This window comes from Tachypleus tridentatus, chromosome 11, assembly GCF_004210375.1.
Source record: "Tachypleus tridentatus isolate NWPU-2018 chromosome 11, ASM421037v1, whole genome shotgun sequence".
Taxonomy (NCBI): Eukaryota; Metazoa; Arthropoda; class Merostomata; order Xiphosura; family Limulidae; genus Tachypleus; species Tachypleus tridentatus.
The window spans coordinates 52,370,799-52,389,973 of NC_134835.1; positions in this window are offsets into that span (position 1 = coordinate 52,370,799).

Consider the following 19,175-nt stretch of genomic DNA (forward strand, 5'->3'; position numbering starts at 1 on the left):
TCTAACTATTATAAAAAGTGTTAATTTTATTCAAAAATATACAGAACATCAAAGCACAATGAAATATTATTAAACTGGTTTGAGTCTGATAAAAAATTAAAATGTGTTTGATAAAGCTGTTTAATTTCGGTTCACAAACTTATTCGGAAAAAAATGTAGATAATGAAATATACTGGTGACAATAATCATGCATAAAAAAAAAACATATTTATCCTAAAATAACTGAGAGAAATAAAATAAAAGAGATTAAATCAAAAATTAAAAGTTTTGGTCGTGAAATAACGGAAGAAAAATCAAAAGTTTGTGATGCATGTGCTAATAATCATTGTATTTATTGTTTAATACCATATGCATATGCAGTCAGTGAAAGAAAGTATGTACCCAACATGGTTTAAAAAATACAATAGAAAATTACTCAAAAGTCACCTGTCAGTATAGAGGCATTTCAAAGAAAATAATTTTGTAATCAATAACATATAGATGGTATAGTTTTCCAAATTATCTGAAGATATTATTATAGTTACTATGTACAAAAGATAGGTAGAAAAGTAAAAACAAGAGTTTTAGGAGAAAAAAAAGTCATTTGTAAATTAATACAAGAATAAAAAATCATTATGAAATAAATTTTACCAATATAAATGTTTTAACAAGAGGAATAAAATTTAAATTTAAAATATATCAAGTCTCTATAATTATGAGCACAGATCCTAATATAAGCAGGATGTCAGGCACATGTTTGCATTTGTAGTGACGAACTCTTGTATTATATAAGTTTATAACACTACAAGCTGTAACACACGTCCGTTGAACAAGTGAAATATAAAATCGTTTGTAACAACGGATAGGAAGTTGTGCTTCTAATATTTGTCTTAACATAATTAACATTAAAAGTGAAATAAAAGTATCAATACTGAAAGAAAAAGATAGTGTTTTCAAGAATCATATCAACATGAAATTAATTGGGGTCCAAACACTCTCATGATTTTTCTGATGTCATTTTATATCATTGTTACGTTTAGTGTTGGTTGATCAAGAAATGAAGAAACGTATAAGGAACAGACACATGTAGTGAAGTTTATTTATTCAGATACATGGAACACACGTTCGTTGGACAGGTGAAACAGGAACTCGTTTGTAACAACGGATAGGAAATTGTGCTTCTATTTTTTTAACATGATTAACATTAAAAGTGCAATAAAACGTCTAAAAGCACCATTACTGAAAAGGAAAACAAACTGTTTTCAAGAATTCTATCAACTGAAATAATACTTGGAATCCAATCACTCTCATGATTTTCCTCGTGTCATCCTATATCACTGTGTCTAGTTTGGTATTGTTCGATCAAGAAATGTGGAAACGTTTGTACATGCATAACTATCTCAAATCCAGTTTGTGTTGAACATTATATATGTGCAGTACAAAACTAAACTATGTTATCTCTAAACATGTTTTAATATATTCAAACATTCAGAAATAGTATTTCTCTGCTCTTAGGCATTAGGTTTTCAACATTTAAAAAATAAAAACGTTCTAATTTAGAGCAGTTATGTTTAGTTCAGTGATGGAGGTACGAGTATTTCACACGAATTTTTACAGCATGATAAATTTCGAAAATATCAAATACTTAGTCTAAAGATACATCTGTTTAAACGAATGAGAATTATGGGCATTTCCCGGTATATCATAAATGTATGTGGACACGTTTGGCAACTTGATTCAAGATGAATAGTAGGTTGTCAATACCGACAATACCACGATTGGATGAAAGGTATGTATGACGAAATGAAGAACTGCGCATGTATAAAAAAAAAAAAAAAAAATCTTTATTTAACTCTGGAATCAAGTATACAGATAAACTGAAAGCCAACGTAAGTTAGATGAAAAAAGTGAGCGAACTTACGAAAACCCATAACTGAGCTTTAGAACTATTGTAACAAAACATAATAAAACAAGTTCACGTCGCATACCTTGCTTATTGATTACCATAACGAGACTGACTGAAAAACATAGAATCAATTAACAAAACTGCAGCTTAACCAATGAGCTTAAACGATCTGGTCATTGTTCTGTCCCTCTACTGGCTTGTAATAACTGTATGAGGGCCACCGTCAAAGAAGGGTGTGGTGAATATATACATTTCATACAAATGAACCAGCTAATAACAGTGCTTAACTCTACAGTCGCTACTGAACTAGGTTTAACTTTTGCCCACAACAAGTGTCCATAATATCCACTAAGTCTGAACATTTGCAAACGTAGTTGTTTATATTGTTGCTTTTTTTTTTATTATACTCGTAGGTTCATAGAATTACTTATAATAAGAATTAGGATGCAAACTTGCTTCACACGTCTCATTTTCTTAAGTTCAAACAACTGCGAAATAGTTTTATTTAAAACTAAACTATTTATTATATGGTGTAATTTACAGAAACAGTAATAATTACTGACCAACGAAAATAGATTGTGTAATTCTAACAGTTTACTTGTGTGTTTTAGTTTTGGATGTTTTTATTTCTTGAAATATTTAATGTGTACATAACGGAAATAATTTAACACACATGTCCTAAAAATGACTTCTTTCTGAATGCTATTTTCTTCTTCCATAAACACTAAGACTATTTACTATTCTCAGTTATATATTCATGAAAAAGTATTCGGATTCATGAAATTAATTCCTACCAGAATTCATGTTTAACATAAACAGTTTTAAAAACACTCTAGAGATACAAATACCAGACATAAAATTTTCCTCTGATTTCAGGAGAGTCAGGCAACCAAACTTTTTCCATTTTAAACACTCGACATCTCATAACAACGTATGTTTACTGATTTTGTCTAACACAGTTTGGTAGCATTCTATTTGCATGATGCTTTGTACTAACCAATAAATTCCACAATTATATATATATACAGAGAGAGAGAGGAAGAAAAATAGATAAAGTGTTTATGAGAGTGAGTGTGAGTAAGAGAGAGAGCCAGAATAGAGGTATTCCTTGAAGATCCAGATGTGATAACTCGTCACCACCATGGTTTATCTCTTTAAAGCACAAAGTTGCACAATAAGTTATCCGTGTTCTGAAGACTAAATAAAACACTAACTAGTTAGAAATTAAACCAAGTAAAGTAGATACGAAAGGAAATATTTTAAAGAAAATTATTTCCTGCAAGTAAACTTGTAACCGAACACACACATACAAAAAAACAACTTTTTGTTCTTTTTATCGACACATTTGTAATTAAACATACTTTATGACACAACATATGTGCAGTTTCATGATCCCACATTATTTTAAAATAGTAGAATCGCGAATGACGTAAACTACCTTGTCTGTCTGGTCATTTGAGTCCGAGTTAACATCAGAATTAGATAATAATAGAGAATTATTCAACGCCTGGTCACACCCTACAAGCCAACCACCTTTTCTAACGACAGACAGCTCCGCCCCCTTAACCCCTAGTGGGGGTGTGTCCAATCAATCATTGCAGCAAATGAATTTATAGAACAAATCACATTCACAATTTCGCTAGCAAAAACATTGATATAACATGAGATTTTTGCCTATATTATGAATATATGTGTATGTATATAGATACATACCATAGAAGTATATAAAAGGAAAACAGTAAAAGAAGTAAGCATACTATTTATTTATATTTATAAGGAAAAGATAATGTTGAAAACAATCCAAATTAACATTTTTGTTTATCCTTATGAATTTCTTTAAATATTATTAAACTTTACAGTAATATAAGTAAATTATCTGAGATATAATTTGTTTTTAATTTTATCTCATTTTGTGTAAACAGATGTTTTCTCGAAAAAGAAAATCTAAATCAATAGCTGAATTGATGTGCTTAAGAAGCCCAGAATAAGACGCCAATGTCTTGGTGAATTTTCAATTGTTAAAACCTACTTTACATGCTATACAGGACCTCAGGGGGCTAGCTATCAGTGAATAGAGGTTTTAGTTACGCACAGCAAGATATTTGAATAATTCCAAATTTGTGCAGTTTATTCCGACGAACTCTCTACTTTTTAGTTTCTTCCCCAGGGATATATAAGGAGGATCCGTAGAAGGCAAGAGCTCCTCTACACATACACACACACACATCCATATATCTCAGGGGAATCATTCTTCTTCGCGTGTGCCCTGAATAAATTTGCACCGCAATCTTTAATAGTCTTCCATTTGTTGATGATTAAACTTTCCTTTATTAGAAAAACAAAACAAAAACGCTTAATCGCAATGTGTGTTTTTTTCGATCAGAACGAGAAACAATGTTTTATTCTCTCAACAAAGAATATCATGCTTGACTGCACGTATGTTTACTGCTCGTTATTCAATTAAATTCTTTTGAAGAAGATGAAAAACTATATGATTAAACAGACAGCCTTTCAATTCACGTACGCTGCACACGAGCCGAGCGCTAAATAAATTCAACAGTGACAGTGAACGCCCTGTGCGTCGTAAAGTGATATCTACCATGACAATAATGGTATCTTATGATGCGTGAAAATAATGTATACTTGGTCATAGGTAAATCAAACTTCGTTTTTGTGAAGAGGTTGTGTTTTCTTGCTCTAGTGTGTGCAGAGATTTTCTCTTATCACGAAGTTTATCGTAAATGCAACTTAATCTTGCTTATATGTACTCTGCTGTGCCGCCACGGGTATCGAAATTAGATATTTAGAGTCGTAAGCTCACAAACTTTCCTCTGAGCCACTGGGTGTATACGTGTAATATAACCCGAATAAAAATAAAAATAAAATATACGTGACTGTTTTTGTTGCCTCCCAGTGTAACAGTAGTATGCCTGGAATTAAGACGCTAGGAAACGGGTTTCGATACCCGAGAGTCTATTGTGTACCTATGTGCTTAACTTAAAACAAAAATAACTCTCCTACCAACTTTGTCAGTAGCTTCAACTTAATAAATTCACATATCATTTGAGTGTAATCGTAGTTGTTTTTGTTTTCTTAAAGTTACTCCGGTCTCGTTGCGATCTTTATAAGAAAAATAGGTTATAGGATAAATAAATAGCAATACTATTTTTAGGACTATACGAGGAATCAAGACAGTTAAGTTCTATTTTGCATATTTAAAGCTTGGAATCAATACATTAATCTTCTATCAGAACTATGGACAAGGTTCTCTGCTGTTGTTTTTAAAAATAGTAAGTTATTCTATCCTCTTTGGGAGCGTCCAGCTATAGACTTGTTATACGAAACTTTGGAGTTCTTTTTTGCTCGTGCTCACTGGTGTCTAATTACAAATGCTAAAATCCGGGGCTCAGTTTTCTGGAGTGGGCAGAGTGCAGATTAGCCCATTGTGCAGTTTTGCGCTGAAAAACTAGCGACATCCACTGTCGACTAATTGAATTATGAACAGTAATATTTACTTATAAGATTGCATAGATTATATTAACCCCTTTTTTTTTCAGTCTATTGAGGTGATGGGGGAGATAAAACACCTCCAAGTTATTGTTCATCTCTGGCCGTCATGCATGATCATCGAGATACTTTTAGCTATTGTTGTTACACCTAAATATTGTTTTCAAGGTACTTTTAACTATTATTGGGAACAGTTAACTGACTGTTTAACGTACTTCACTGAGCTACGGTCTCAGTCTATTAATTAGAGTCGTTTATGTTAGCAGTTTTCTTTCATCGCTTCCTGTCGCAGTTTTTAAAAAAAAATAACTGTGAAGTATCATTACGTAACATTCGCCGAGCACGAAGTTATGTAGATTCGATTCACTATTAGTCATCAAATTTGCGTGTTCTTTCCAGTGTTTCTAACCGCCTTCTTGCTGATCCGATATACCTAGAAATGCCTACAAAAAACTTAAATTCGCATACTACATTAGTTGTGTTCAAATATGTTTTATCCTTGAATCAGACCAAATGCCGAAATCTACCTTCAAGTTCCAAAGGTAGTTCTTAATTGGATCTACGGAATTTAGGAAAAGGTTTACACAACTGATTTTTCCACACTTTATAAATGTTTGCCAGTATTGTAGTAATGTTATTTGCAAAGATTGTTTAGAAACGTTCCATTCAAGCTATTTAGGAAGTTTTACTTTACTAATGTAATTAAGTATAATATTATCAAATATTTAATTTGGGAAGTCACTTTGTTTCAAAAGTCTTAATGTGTTCGAGCTCTTTATGAAAATAATTCTACTTTTTTAATGCATTTGTGAGCTCTACGGAAAATCAGTGTAATTAGACTTCTTTTGAACTATTCTGGAATAAACTGTCAAAATTAAAGTAAAAACCAGTAACGTTTTGTGGTACTCTTCAAATTCACACTTTCTATTATTTTTGAGTACTAATGTGACAAGAAAAGCAAATTGGTAGACCTAATCATATTCTACTGTGAACCGTATATTATTAAGTTCATTAAGACATTTCAATAACTGATCGACTTCTTTTGGATCATTCAAGATAATAACATAGGCTTAAAGTTTGAGGGAGTGTTTTCCACAGTATGTAATAAAAGAACATGTTGATAAGTGAGGGGTTAAACTTGATCTCATTGCAAGTTTGTCATATAAAATGTTGTTAAATAAAAAATGGATTCCTTTGGGGTAAATCTTAATAACTTCTGAAAAACGTACCCACGAAACCTTCCTATAATATCGTCATCTGACAGAAAAGGGACAATGCTAGTTGTAATGTCTCTTCTAAAGAAATAGGAATACACAAACATTCTGCACTTCTACATCAAAACTTACACAATAACATTTTTGTCAACACGGAAGTGTTACGTTTCATTAGAAAAATCAAGGTAATCTCTATTTATATATTAATTAGGAAGTTAACCAAAAACAGCTAATTCATAATTACTGGTAACTCTATTCGAAACTGTAGGTCTAACAGAATGACATTTAGAATATGTACCATATTTTTATATATAATACTTCCATTACAACCTAATTACCTTATACTAAAGTATTTCATTTAAGTTTTAATAATAAATCTGCAATTTTGTTCTGTATGAATTTTACGTGACCTAGATGCAGTTTTAAATTAACCATTAGGCGATCAGAAAAAAACCATAAAAGAACATATAAATCTGATATACAGTAACAAATTGGGTATAGGTATACGTAGCTTAGCGAATGTAACATTTACTTCATCATGACCAATTTACAATCTTTGTGAAAAGATACAACGAAAGAAATGCACATATGATAGTCTTTCTAGTTATTAAAGTTATATTTAAAGCAAATAAGCAAGGTCCTTCTAACAACCATCGTTATATTTAAATCTTATAATAAAGATACTTCTTGCTATTAGGTTGTCCAGAAATAAATGTCGGAATTCTTGCGATGACATTTAGAAGCTGAATATTGAGTAACTTTTTGTCGGTTGGTTGGTTTAATCCAACGTTTATCGCTTACAAGGTGTGTTAATTGTTTACTGTTTCAACTCTACTCAGAGTAAGTTTTGCAGCTCCTAAAGCAGCATGGATAAAAAGGACTTTCGTCTGATTTTCCTCTAGGGCTTCAAACTTGAACGAAGAACTACCAAAACTACACGGAACATCAACCATGGCTGAATGTTTTGAAGACCACAAAGGTCGTGGAAGAAAACCATCCTTAGATGAAAACACATTAAGAGAAACAGATGAGACAGACCCTCCCACAACAGTACGTGAGCTCGCAGAAAAGCTAGGCACAATCAAACCAAGCATTGTCAACTACCTGAGTGCTATTGGAAAGACGAAAAGTTGGATAAGTGGGTTCCGCATGAATTGATTGAAGATCAACAAAATCGGTGTTATGAGACCTGTCAAGGATGACGATCCAAAAATCGAACGAATTGGGAATCGAGGTTCTGCCTCATCCACCTTATTCCCCAGACCTTTTTCACACATATTTTCATTTTTCAAGGACTTTGACAACTTTTTGAACAATAAACGCTATCAAAACCAGGCAGCTGCAGAAGAAGCTTTCAGGGAGTTCATTGACCATAGAAACTCTGATTTTTAGAGAAGAGGCGTAAACAGCATTGTTACACGTTGGCAAATGTGTGTTGAAGCAAATGGTGCTTAATTTCACTAAAGCATGCTTTACAACACTTGTTTATACGTTTCCAAACTTTGCAGTTCAAAAACGACATTTCTTTCTAGACAACCTAATATTATTGTTATATTTAAAGTTGAAATTCAAAATCTTTCAAACAACTAATAAAATTACTTTTGTTATATTTGAAACCTACTTAAGACACTTGTTATACTTAAGTAAGTTCTAGGTAGACACTTTAGACAAATAAATAATCTAGATTATGCTTGTATTATAACTAACAAAGGAAAGTTCTCAGTTTCGCTCTGGTTTTTAGATTTATAGTGTGTGTATTCTTAACCATTTTTACCATAAAAATATAACCTATATACTTTTGTTGTTGGGCAACATGACATAGAAGCCATTGCTGGTACGCACTGTTACCAAAACGCAGTGGCTTTTCTATATAATAGAAGTTGTTACATTAGAAACCACTTCTTTTCTATGTGGTTTTTGCTAGCTTGCCTTATTAAAAAAATGCGCACGCACGTGGATAAAACAAGTAATACCCAGGTACACACCCTCAGGGTACACTTAGTATGGGTACAATACGTCAGGTTTCTAGACTCTTTCCTCTTGGAGATGTGGCGGTCACTTCAACGCACACGTGCGTGTCTATCTGTGATTTATTTTTTGTGGTTTTTTTGCTAGCTTGCTCAGTAAAGATATGCTTATGCGTACACGCGCTTAAATAAGTGATAATACCCAGATGCACACCCTTAGAACCCACTTAGTATCTATGCAAAATTTTACATTTCTAGGTTCTTTTCTTTTAGAGCTATAGCGGTCACTCACAGAGACAAACATACACATCCTTTTATTGTTATAGATTTAGATATTATTTAATACTAAAATTGTTTAACATCATAATGATATTTAGTCATTTTATAAACATATAGCCACGATCTTTTAAGTAAGGTATGTGTGACCTGGTACTTTTAGCTAAGGTACTTACAATAATTAGTTTTAGTGTGGACTTTAAATTATTTTGTACTAATTACTTACCGCAAGCATCTAATAATTACAATATTCTTTCAGCGTATAATGCTCAAACAATATTTAAAGGAAATTACAGTTATACCAACTTCAACAGATATTAAATGGTATTGCATATGAACTGGTTTCAACCAATATTTTAAGGTTTAATAATAATACCGAATCGGTTTGTGTTTCAGTGAACGCTCCTAAGAAGCTATAAAACGAAAAGTTGAGTGTATAATTAAACAATAACAACACTTAGTGTCATAAGATCGTTTATTTCCAGTATTAATATGTCTTCTATACACTAGTATTCACAACAGAAATTAAATATTTTAATGCATTTGTTTTATTAAGTTATTTTCCCCACAAGTTATTGTTAATTGCAATTTACCCAAGAGAAAGGCATGAACACTGAAAAAATCAAGTATATTTTTAACATGTTTTGGAACACTTATGTTAATAAAAGTCAAGAAGGTATTTTTCAGTAGGTCATTAATATTCTTTAAAAAAAAAAAAGAAAACCAAAACCATTACGTATCAGCAAGCGTTCATATAAACATTTATAAACAGAATATCAATTGCATGCATCTATAAAGGTGTACATTGTTTATATTTTTTATTTCGTCTCATTATTGTTATTGCTTGTCCGTACTTTCAAAAAGTGAATATCCTAGATTAATCAGTAAATATATTCTGACTTTACGTAGTAATTTGTAGTTTTTATGAGAAGATAACTTTGTTATTTCCCAGCTTCATTCGTTATTGTTATATCTCATTGGATTATACGTAATTTTATTTAGGGTATATCTTATGGACATTTTTACAAAACAATTATTCTGTATTTTAAAGCAGTATCTTAGAGAACTGAATTACATTGTGAAGTAACAAATCAAGAATAAAAACTGTTAGTAATGTTTATTAGAAAATACCCACAGAATATTTTATGAAAAACAAAGTATAAGTCTGTAATAAAAGCTATGAACAACAACAATTTTAGAAAACAGTGTTAATTAGGCACTTCATTAGGGCCAGTTAGAGAGTAAGTAACAGGAGGGCCATTTAACTTGGGCCTCAAGCTCAGAAAGAATTTCAAAATAGACATACACTTGTTGCTGTGTCTGCATTTGTTAAGTTTGCGACATATTTCTATGTACGGAAAAGAGCTAAAAATGTGTTTATTGAATGTTAAATAATGTTAATAATTATATGTTAAAGTAGAAATATTCAAATTACGTTTAACTTTTCTTATAGGTTAATAATAGTATTATTACGTTTTCATGTGTTACTTTTTTTAGCATAGCAAGGGGCCTCAAAAGACAGACGTGGATCGGGCCTCTCTGAATATCTGAGATAGGGTCGTGGGTTCGAATCCCCGTCACGCAAAACATGTCTGCCCTTTCAGCCGTGGAGGCGTTAAGGTCAATCTCACAATTCGTTGGTAAAAGAGTAAACCAAGAGTTAGCGGTGGGTGGTAATAACTAGCTGTATTCCCTCTAGTCTTACAGTGCCAAATTAGGGACTGCTAGCGCAGGTAGCCCTCGTGTAACTTTGGGTGAAATTCAAAACAATTTTTTTTTAAATTTCGTATATTTCTGAAAGCGTTTTGATAATTAGAACATTGTTCACTTAAATCTACGCGTCAGAATATATATATATATCGTTTACTTTCAGAAAACTATTTTCTGAGGCTATCTGCACTCGTCCCAAAGTTTGAAATACCAACCAGAGAAAAGGCAGCCATGAGTAGTACCCCGTTAATGGATTGATCATAACTCTTATGATACACCTAGAACTTTATGAGAAACTAAAGTTTTGTGAGGTGTAAAAATACAAGTATCTTAAAGCACTTTATTGAGAAAAGTTTTGGAGGATCAGTAGATATGAAGAAAAATAATCTATAGCTTACAGTAAACTTTGACTTAACATACGTATTTCAAATACTCAATAATATAATAATTTATATACACATATATATTTGTATATCGCTATACTATATATAAAACTTTTGTTTTCGTGAATTTGTTCATAATGTGCGTTATATTTTTAATCATCCACTTTATGCTTTTAGATATATTTACGTCATAAACCTTTCCCCCTAAGCTTACTTTAAGCATGATTTGTGCGTTCTAGATGCACGTGTCATTTGAGAAACAAGGGTTTTGATCGTGAAAAAATATAATACAAGTCCTCCAGTTATATATTATACCGCTGGCAATTTAATATTCTAGTCGTTTTATAATCACTCTTTCCAAAACTTTGCCGTCTTTCACCTGAAGGGCTTTGCAGCATCTGCGCTGCAGCTTTTACCGCGCGGGAGTGTGTTGATAGCACGTGCATGGCTCGAGCTTCGTTGTCATGGGGAGGAAGAACCGCTGGCGGGCCAGTAATTATTGGATGTGTAGAATTCTGCTGTTGCTAGAGTTACCGGCCTCTGCTTAAGGCAGTCGCGCCCGTTGCTTGGTGACGCAAAGCGTAGTTTACTTAGATGGGGATCTTTGAACATGCTTCCAGCAAACAAAATGTAGATATATATAGAGTCAAATCCTTGAGGCTTGACGGTACGCGCCGCTTCTCAACCTTTCACACTAGCCACACAATTAAATATTTTCAATAATGAAGCGACGCTGACGAAGGATGTTGTCTCGGGAGAGCTGGCCATACAGATATAAAGATGTTGCCTCGGGAGGGCTGGCCATAGAGATATAAAAACAAAATACAACTACCCAAGGGCACTTTGAACAAGCAGAGGACTATGGTAACAGATGTGTTTACATTTTCCTTCTTTAACTGTATGCTATTACTTGAAGTTAAAAAAAATAACCCAAGATAAGCTGAAGAAAAAAAAGAAAGGAAAAGCTGTACCACGCAGTATATATATTTTTTGTGCATATAATTTATTTCAGATGTAAACATTTTGCTTACAAGAGGTATTTTTATATTGACTGTAGTATACATTTTTGTAACTTTTTTACTTTTGTAATACAACTAGTCTGGGTTGATTTTAATAAAATGTATTTATACATACTTAAATGGAGTGTGTTATAAAATTGGCTAATGCTATTCGCATGTTTATTTAAGGTCTATAAAGCGTACATGATCTTGTACTAAAATGAATTGATAATTAAAATTCACTTTCCATCAATTCAATAGTCCTGGTGGTCAGAATATAAATAGCCCATTGTATAGTTTTGTGTTTAATTCCAAACAAAGAAAAATCGAGTTTACTATCTACTTATCGCGAAAAAGTAATCCTGTAATGACTATAGCTCAGTAAATTTACTTTTTTACGTTTTTGTTAATAAAGATTACAATGCATTTTCGGCAACATTTAATGAGGTTTGCCATCTTAGAAAATTTAGGTTAGACCTTAAAACGTACCTTAAGCTAACACTGCTAAAACAATTTATGCAATAAAAGAATAATAATAAAACATAAAATTAAATGTATTATTTTAAACAATGAATATAACAATACAGTATTACCTTACGGAACACACAATTCCTAGCTTTTGGCTTCAATTACTATTCATTAAGTAACACATAACATCAATGTAACTAGTATAAGCAAATCATTGCATAATCTTCTCTACAATTTGGAGGCCTGGCATGGCCTAGCGCGTAAGGTGTGCGACTCGTAATCCGAGGGTCACGGGTTAGCGCCCGCGTCGCGCCAAACATGCTCGCCTTCCAAACCGTTGGGGCGTTATAATGTGACGGTCAATCCCACTATTCGTTGGTAAAATAGTAGCCCAAGAGTTGGCGGTGGGTGGTGATGACTAGTTGCCTTCCCTCTAGTCTTACACTGCTAAATTAGGGACGGCTAGCACAGATAGCCCTCGAGTTGCTTTGTGCGAAATTCCAAAACAAACAAACAAACTCTACAATTTTCTTCTGCAGGTTATTTGACTTTGTCGACAAATAAGGAATTTTGTTATTCTATACTTTTGTATTATTACATAATATTATTACTATACCTTTGTACTTACTGTAAAAACGAATGACAAGCATACATTTCTTTCTACTTTAAATTATTACCAATTGTATCTTATAGTTTCGTATAATATGATATTTACATTTAACACATAAACTTATTGACACTTTCATCGCTTGAAGTAATTTATTTCTTAAAACTCCTCAAAGTTTTCTCCGATCGACTATGAATTGTGTACCTCAGTATAATGTTCCTAATATGCTTACTGTACGAGCAATTTAGATATCTCTTAATTATCACGTACGGTTAGCCCTAAACTCCAATTTCCCGCCGATTCCCTAGTGTAAGAAGCGAGATATTTGCATACCTTCAGGGTAGTAATATTTGCCAATAAAGAATTCTGGACATTCTTTTCCTAACCTAGTAGGAGTTCAGACTTTCTCAGCGTATGTGAAATAGACTTGCCTTCGGCTAAATATAACTGATTTACAGCATCAATGGTGGCCAGATTTTAAACCCGTCACAACCATCACTAATTCTTCTATCTTCATTAGTGTTGGTGCCAATAAATGGTAAGTTTCATCAAGCGGAATTGGCACGCACACAAACACATAAACGAATATAATTAGTGAATACAATTTACACATATATAATTTTACATTAGATAATTTGTGTGACTGTAAAGAGATATAAAATCTGTGATGATTTCAACAGTCACATGGAAGCAACGAAGGTCATGCGGTAGCTATGGGAAAAAGAACATACAATAATACATTTGTCCTTTGCATGCATATCTTATAAATAATACATTGTGCTCAATTACATAAGTTACTAGCACATTGTCATCATTTATAATTTCGTTTAATATAGAAATAGAATTTACGTTATATGATTTACTGACAAAATATTGAATGATTACTAATGGCTTGAACTGACAATTATGATAATATATATTGTTTAGCATTTTGCTTTATCCTATAACTTCCAAAGTTTGTTTTCTGAAATATTAAAACTTCGTTTATATATTTGACAGAATAATTACTTGGCTTAAATAGGCTGCGTCCGTTTGGTTTTTTTTTACCTGAAGAAGGTCTCGGTATAGAACTCGAAACGTCTTATCACTCCAGAAACTTAACCGGAGTCTATACTATGTACACATTTTATAAATACTCGTGAAACAGCATCTTTCGCAGAATAATCACTACGTTTAATTTGAAAAAACAAACAAACAGCAAGACAAATACTTTATAATCAAAGTAATGATAGCTAATTATAAGTATAAGGAAAAACGTTACCGCTAAATAAAAAAACAAACTATATAAGGCTGGCTGCTGAACTTGAGAGAAAAGAACCAAACACCATATAGATGTAAGTGAACATGTCATTTGATCCAGCTAATGATCATCTAGCAGACTAAGCCATCTAGACTTTACATAAAGAAAGAAATCCATCCCTACGTTACTACCTTTCATTATTATACCTTTCATATATAAGTTTAGAATGCTGCTTTTATGGTTATTTTACAATAAAGCAGCATTTCACGATTGGAAATTCTGGTTCTCTTTATTTCATCAGTGAGGACGTCAGGTATGTGCTAAGCCCATTAAAGAAATATGATGATAAACGAAAGTAAGAAATTACTGTTTTGGCTGTTCACTAGCTTTCGACTTTGAGGTGCTTTGGATAGCTAAAAAGCGGCATATACACCGGTAATAAAGCAACTACGCCAGGTATCTATCTGATGACATGTACAAGTATTAATTATTTTATTCCTTCACTTCATACATAATATAATGGTTGGCTCCCTAAAGGCGCTGAGTGTATAAACTACAAACCATTGAGTATTCTACATGTTAAAATCACCAAATGTTTATGTATTACACAGGCCTGCGATTTTAAACTTTATAAAAGTTGTTTTGATGTTAATAATGGATTATCTACGTAGATGTCGTAAACAATATTCATTTTTTTTTCTCTATTGCATACAGTTTTGTTTTTTTTTACAAATCGGGAAGAAAATCTTACTTAAATCAAATTATTATTTCATTTACAACAAAGAACATTTTTTATTATTATGTTTAGTTTCTAGAATGAACGATAAGACTTTCACGTCGTAATTGGTCTAGATAAATCTACAGCCAGTGGTTGACACCATTTTAAGCACAACAAAACGTGACCCGATTTCAATAATATTGATTCAGTTACGTAATCTAAAAGTGGTTATAACGTTTTGTGAAAAAATGTATACGTGATAAAAATTAACTGATAAAATGTTCGGATTCAGCGTACAAGAATTACTATAGAACATGTAGAAATTTCAAGACAATGAAACTATTCCAGACGTGTGTTATCTATTGGTAATTCTTGTTTCACTATGTACTTATGACTTATGTTTTTAAAAGGAACACTATTTTTCTGTAAGAACGCTAACTTCAAGGGGTAAATAATTGTTGAAACAAGATTCATAATTAGATTTATATTTCGCTTCTGATGACCTGTAAAGAAGAAAGTCATGAAGACATTTGTATTACTTTATTAATACGGCTATTTGTGCCATCGTTAGCTAGAGAGTGCTTGTACACGCTCCCACATATATTAACTGAACGATACTTATCACTGACATGAATGCAGTTAAATGTTTAATCTTAAAATGTGGTGGGCTTTTAACCATACTAAAACTGCTTTAACTCAGGAGTCATAGATGATTTTATCTCATGACTTATTTAAAACCGTACGCCAGCTTCACAACTCACTGGTTGGGAAACATTTTTCACGTAACTCATGAACTACGCTGGTTCAGTTATTAAGTTTGTAGCATCACACGTAGAACAAGATATATAGTATATAAAGTTCTAAGTTCGAATACATCACAACATTATGCTGATTATAAAACCTCTTCAGTCTCATGGCTTTCTACACTCAACTTTAAAAAATCGTTGCTTGCTTTTCGACTCTATGTAACTGGAGTCAAAGTGACTTTATGATTTCCTAGTGTAATTTTATATCAATTTCTGTTACATGTGAATCACGTCGGCATCTTTGCTTCAACATTTACAGCCCTGTTTAAATATAATTTTTAGGTGTTTTCTTTCGGAACAGTTCTAGTAGTTTCTACATAGTGATTACTCAACAACTCAGCTATGTTACATTTTAGAAAGATGTAAGCTCGTTTATCTGGTGTGATTTGCTCATAACCCTAAAATCATTTGATCGTTACCATGCATAACATCGGTTTTTGGAAATATATACATTTTAACGAGCTTCATTGTACGATAATGGACGACAAAATGTCACCTATATTTCTATGCACAATCCCTATTTTGTACCTACATATTACATCCAATCCATTTATTTACAATCTCTTTGTAAATACGTATAGTTAGTTATACATCCTATACGTCGATATACAATCCCTATTTTGTAACTACGTATAGTTATACATCCTATACATCTATGTATAATCTCTGTTTCGTAACATCTTTATACAAGTTATACATCTTTCAATGAGTTATTTTAGAAAATGTTCTCTTCGTTTGTTTTCAAAACTCAAATTACGAAAGTGTTATCAACTGAGTTTGTAGTACTGGTTTCAAACCGCTGTGCTATGTAGTCCAACCATCTCAGTTGATTTTATATCCTGCTGATAAACATTAACTAAGTAATCGATACACTTACTTTATATCGAGGTGTCAGATATGACATTCGAAAACAGATCACCATCAACACACCTACTCACTGAAACTTCTAGCCCTAAATGTTTAAGTATTTACAATATTTCAAATGTTGACATAACGTACGAAACATTAATGATGCAGAAAGAGAAAAAAAAAAACTGTAAAGTTTTGTCATTCGAAATAATATATCAAAATGAAGTCATTTGTATGTTTGAACCAGTACAAAGATGTGTGATTGTGTTAGTTTTTTTTAATACGAGTGCATTAATACATCTTATTGTGATTAGAATTTAATGTGTTAATATTATTAATATTAATTTTTAAACGTTTCTCGATGCAATCAGTGCTCATTATCAATTTTACCTCCCAGCTTATATTGGATGTCAATACAGATTCATTCTTCACCCGCATTAATGTGTATTATAAAAACGTCACATGTAACTGAGTATTTATTTCTTTGACATCAAATTGGTTTACTGAGGTTTGATGACAAGCAAGGTGACTCTCACAGGTTATCTTGTACAATGTTAAGAATTGCGAAATCATATGTATAATAGAAAAAAAAAAAAAAGTGAGAGGTGGAGAGAGGTATTAGTTAACCCTAATCCGGTAAGAAGCAAAAGTTGATTTAAAGTCTATATAGATTTATATAAAATATACGAATATCAAACCTGAATGAAAATTTATAATGAAGGACTAGTGTAAAAGAGACCAAAACAAGTGTAATGTACACAAAGCAGACGATATTTAATATTTCCGCCTAGCTTTTTTTGACTTATGTAAACTTTAGGATATTTTGAAAGAAATGTTTAGTGCATTCAGTCGATTCAGATAAGTAAACAGTTCAGTTTGAAGTTTAAGTGAACTAAGTTCACTAGTGGTCCATAAGTGTTGAGACAAGCCTAATGAACAGTTCGGTTTGTTTGCTTTTGACTTTCACGCATAGCTACACGAGGGCTATCTGCGCTAGCCGTCCCTGATTTAGCAATGTAAGACTAGAGGGAAGGCAGCTAGTCAGCACCAGCCACCGGCCAACTCTTGGGCTACCTTTTTATCAACGAATATTGGAATTGTTCGTCACATTATAAAGTTCCCACAGCAAAAAGGGCGAGCATGTTTTGTGTGACGGGGATTCGAACCTGCGACCCTCAGATTACGAGTCGAGTGTCTTAACTACTTGGCCATGTCAGGCCTAGTTCGATTTCAGTGTTTGTTGAATTCAGTGCAGTGGTTTTTAAGTATTGAGTTTAATTCAATGACACTTCACTCTAAATGTTTAATGAATATAGTTCAGTAGTGTCCAACAGGGTATTGAATTCAGTATAGTGAACAGTTTAGCTCCAATCTTTAGCAGTCTAGTAGATTGTTAAGGCCAGAAGTCCGATTTAGTGATCGAAACCAAGAACGAAAAATGAAGTAAAGAACCTAAATATGTACTAACAGAAATATAAAATCAGGTCAGAACAATTCTTGGAACAGCTTTTTTAAGAAACACATCAAAACCAAGTCAAGCAATAACATTGCTTATAAATATATATGTAAACACGGCTGGTATATGTTGAAATTTTTTTTTAATGTTGAGGAGCGAACAACGTTTCGACCTTCTTCGGTGTCATCGTTAGGTTTACAACCCATACCAGTCGTTTTTTACATATATATTTTTCTCTATAAGTGGGTTTGCTTATCACGAATTGCTTATAAATGTTCAGTTCTATAACATGCGAGCGTGAACTATCTGTGTTTAATGTGAGATTACCTTATTCGTTTTGCCCTTCCTTTTAGCACTCTTAAATTACACGTCTTTCTAGTATGTTCTGTTACTCAACCGTCAACTAATTCTTCAGGCCTTCTGGGCCCGGCATGGCCAAGCGTGTTAAGGCGTGCGACTCGTAATCTGAGGGTCGCGGGTTCGCATCCCAGTCGCGCCAAACATGCTCGCCCTTTCAGCCGTGGGGGCGTTATAATATTACGGTCAATCCCACTATTCGTTGGTAAAAGAGTAGCCCAAGAGTTGGCGGTGGGTGGTGATGACTAGCTGCCTTCCCTCTAGTCTTACACTGCTAAATTAGGGACGGCTAGCACAGATAGCCCTCGAGTAGTTTTGTGCGAAATTCAAACCAAACAAACAAACAATCAGGCCTTCTGTATTGTTGAGGTAACTTACCTCAGTGTAGATACTCGGTATCATTGGGTACCACGTCATATACTTCATTCTGTTGATAAAAATATCAAAACTTAGAAATAGTTTAATTTTACAAATACGGGATTGTTATAAGTAGGGACTTAGAACATTTTTTCTTCTTCTGCTAGGAATCAGCTGTGAGGTAAAACCAAAGAAATAGTAAGTGTTCTAAATATACCAATCTTAACAAATATGAGTGAGCAAAATTACAAGTATATCATATTGTTGCACAAAAGTTAATCCGAAATCTGAAATTAAAACTTCCTGTTTGGTAAGGGAAACATTGATTTATAATAAGATAAGAAATGTTCGTACTTTATTGCCTCACCCTGTATCAT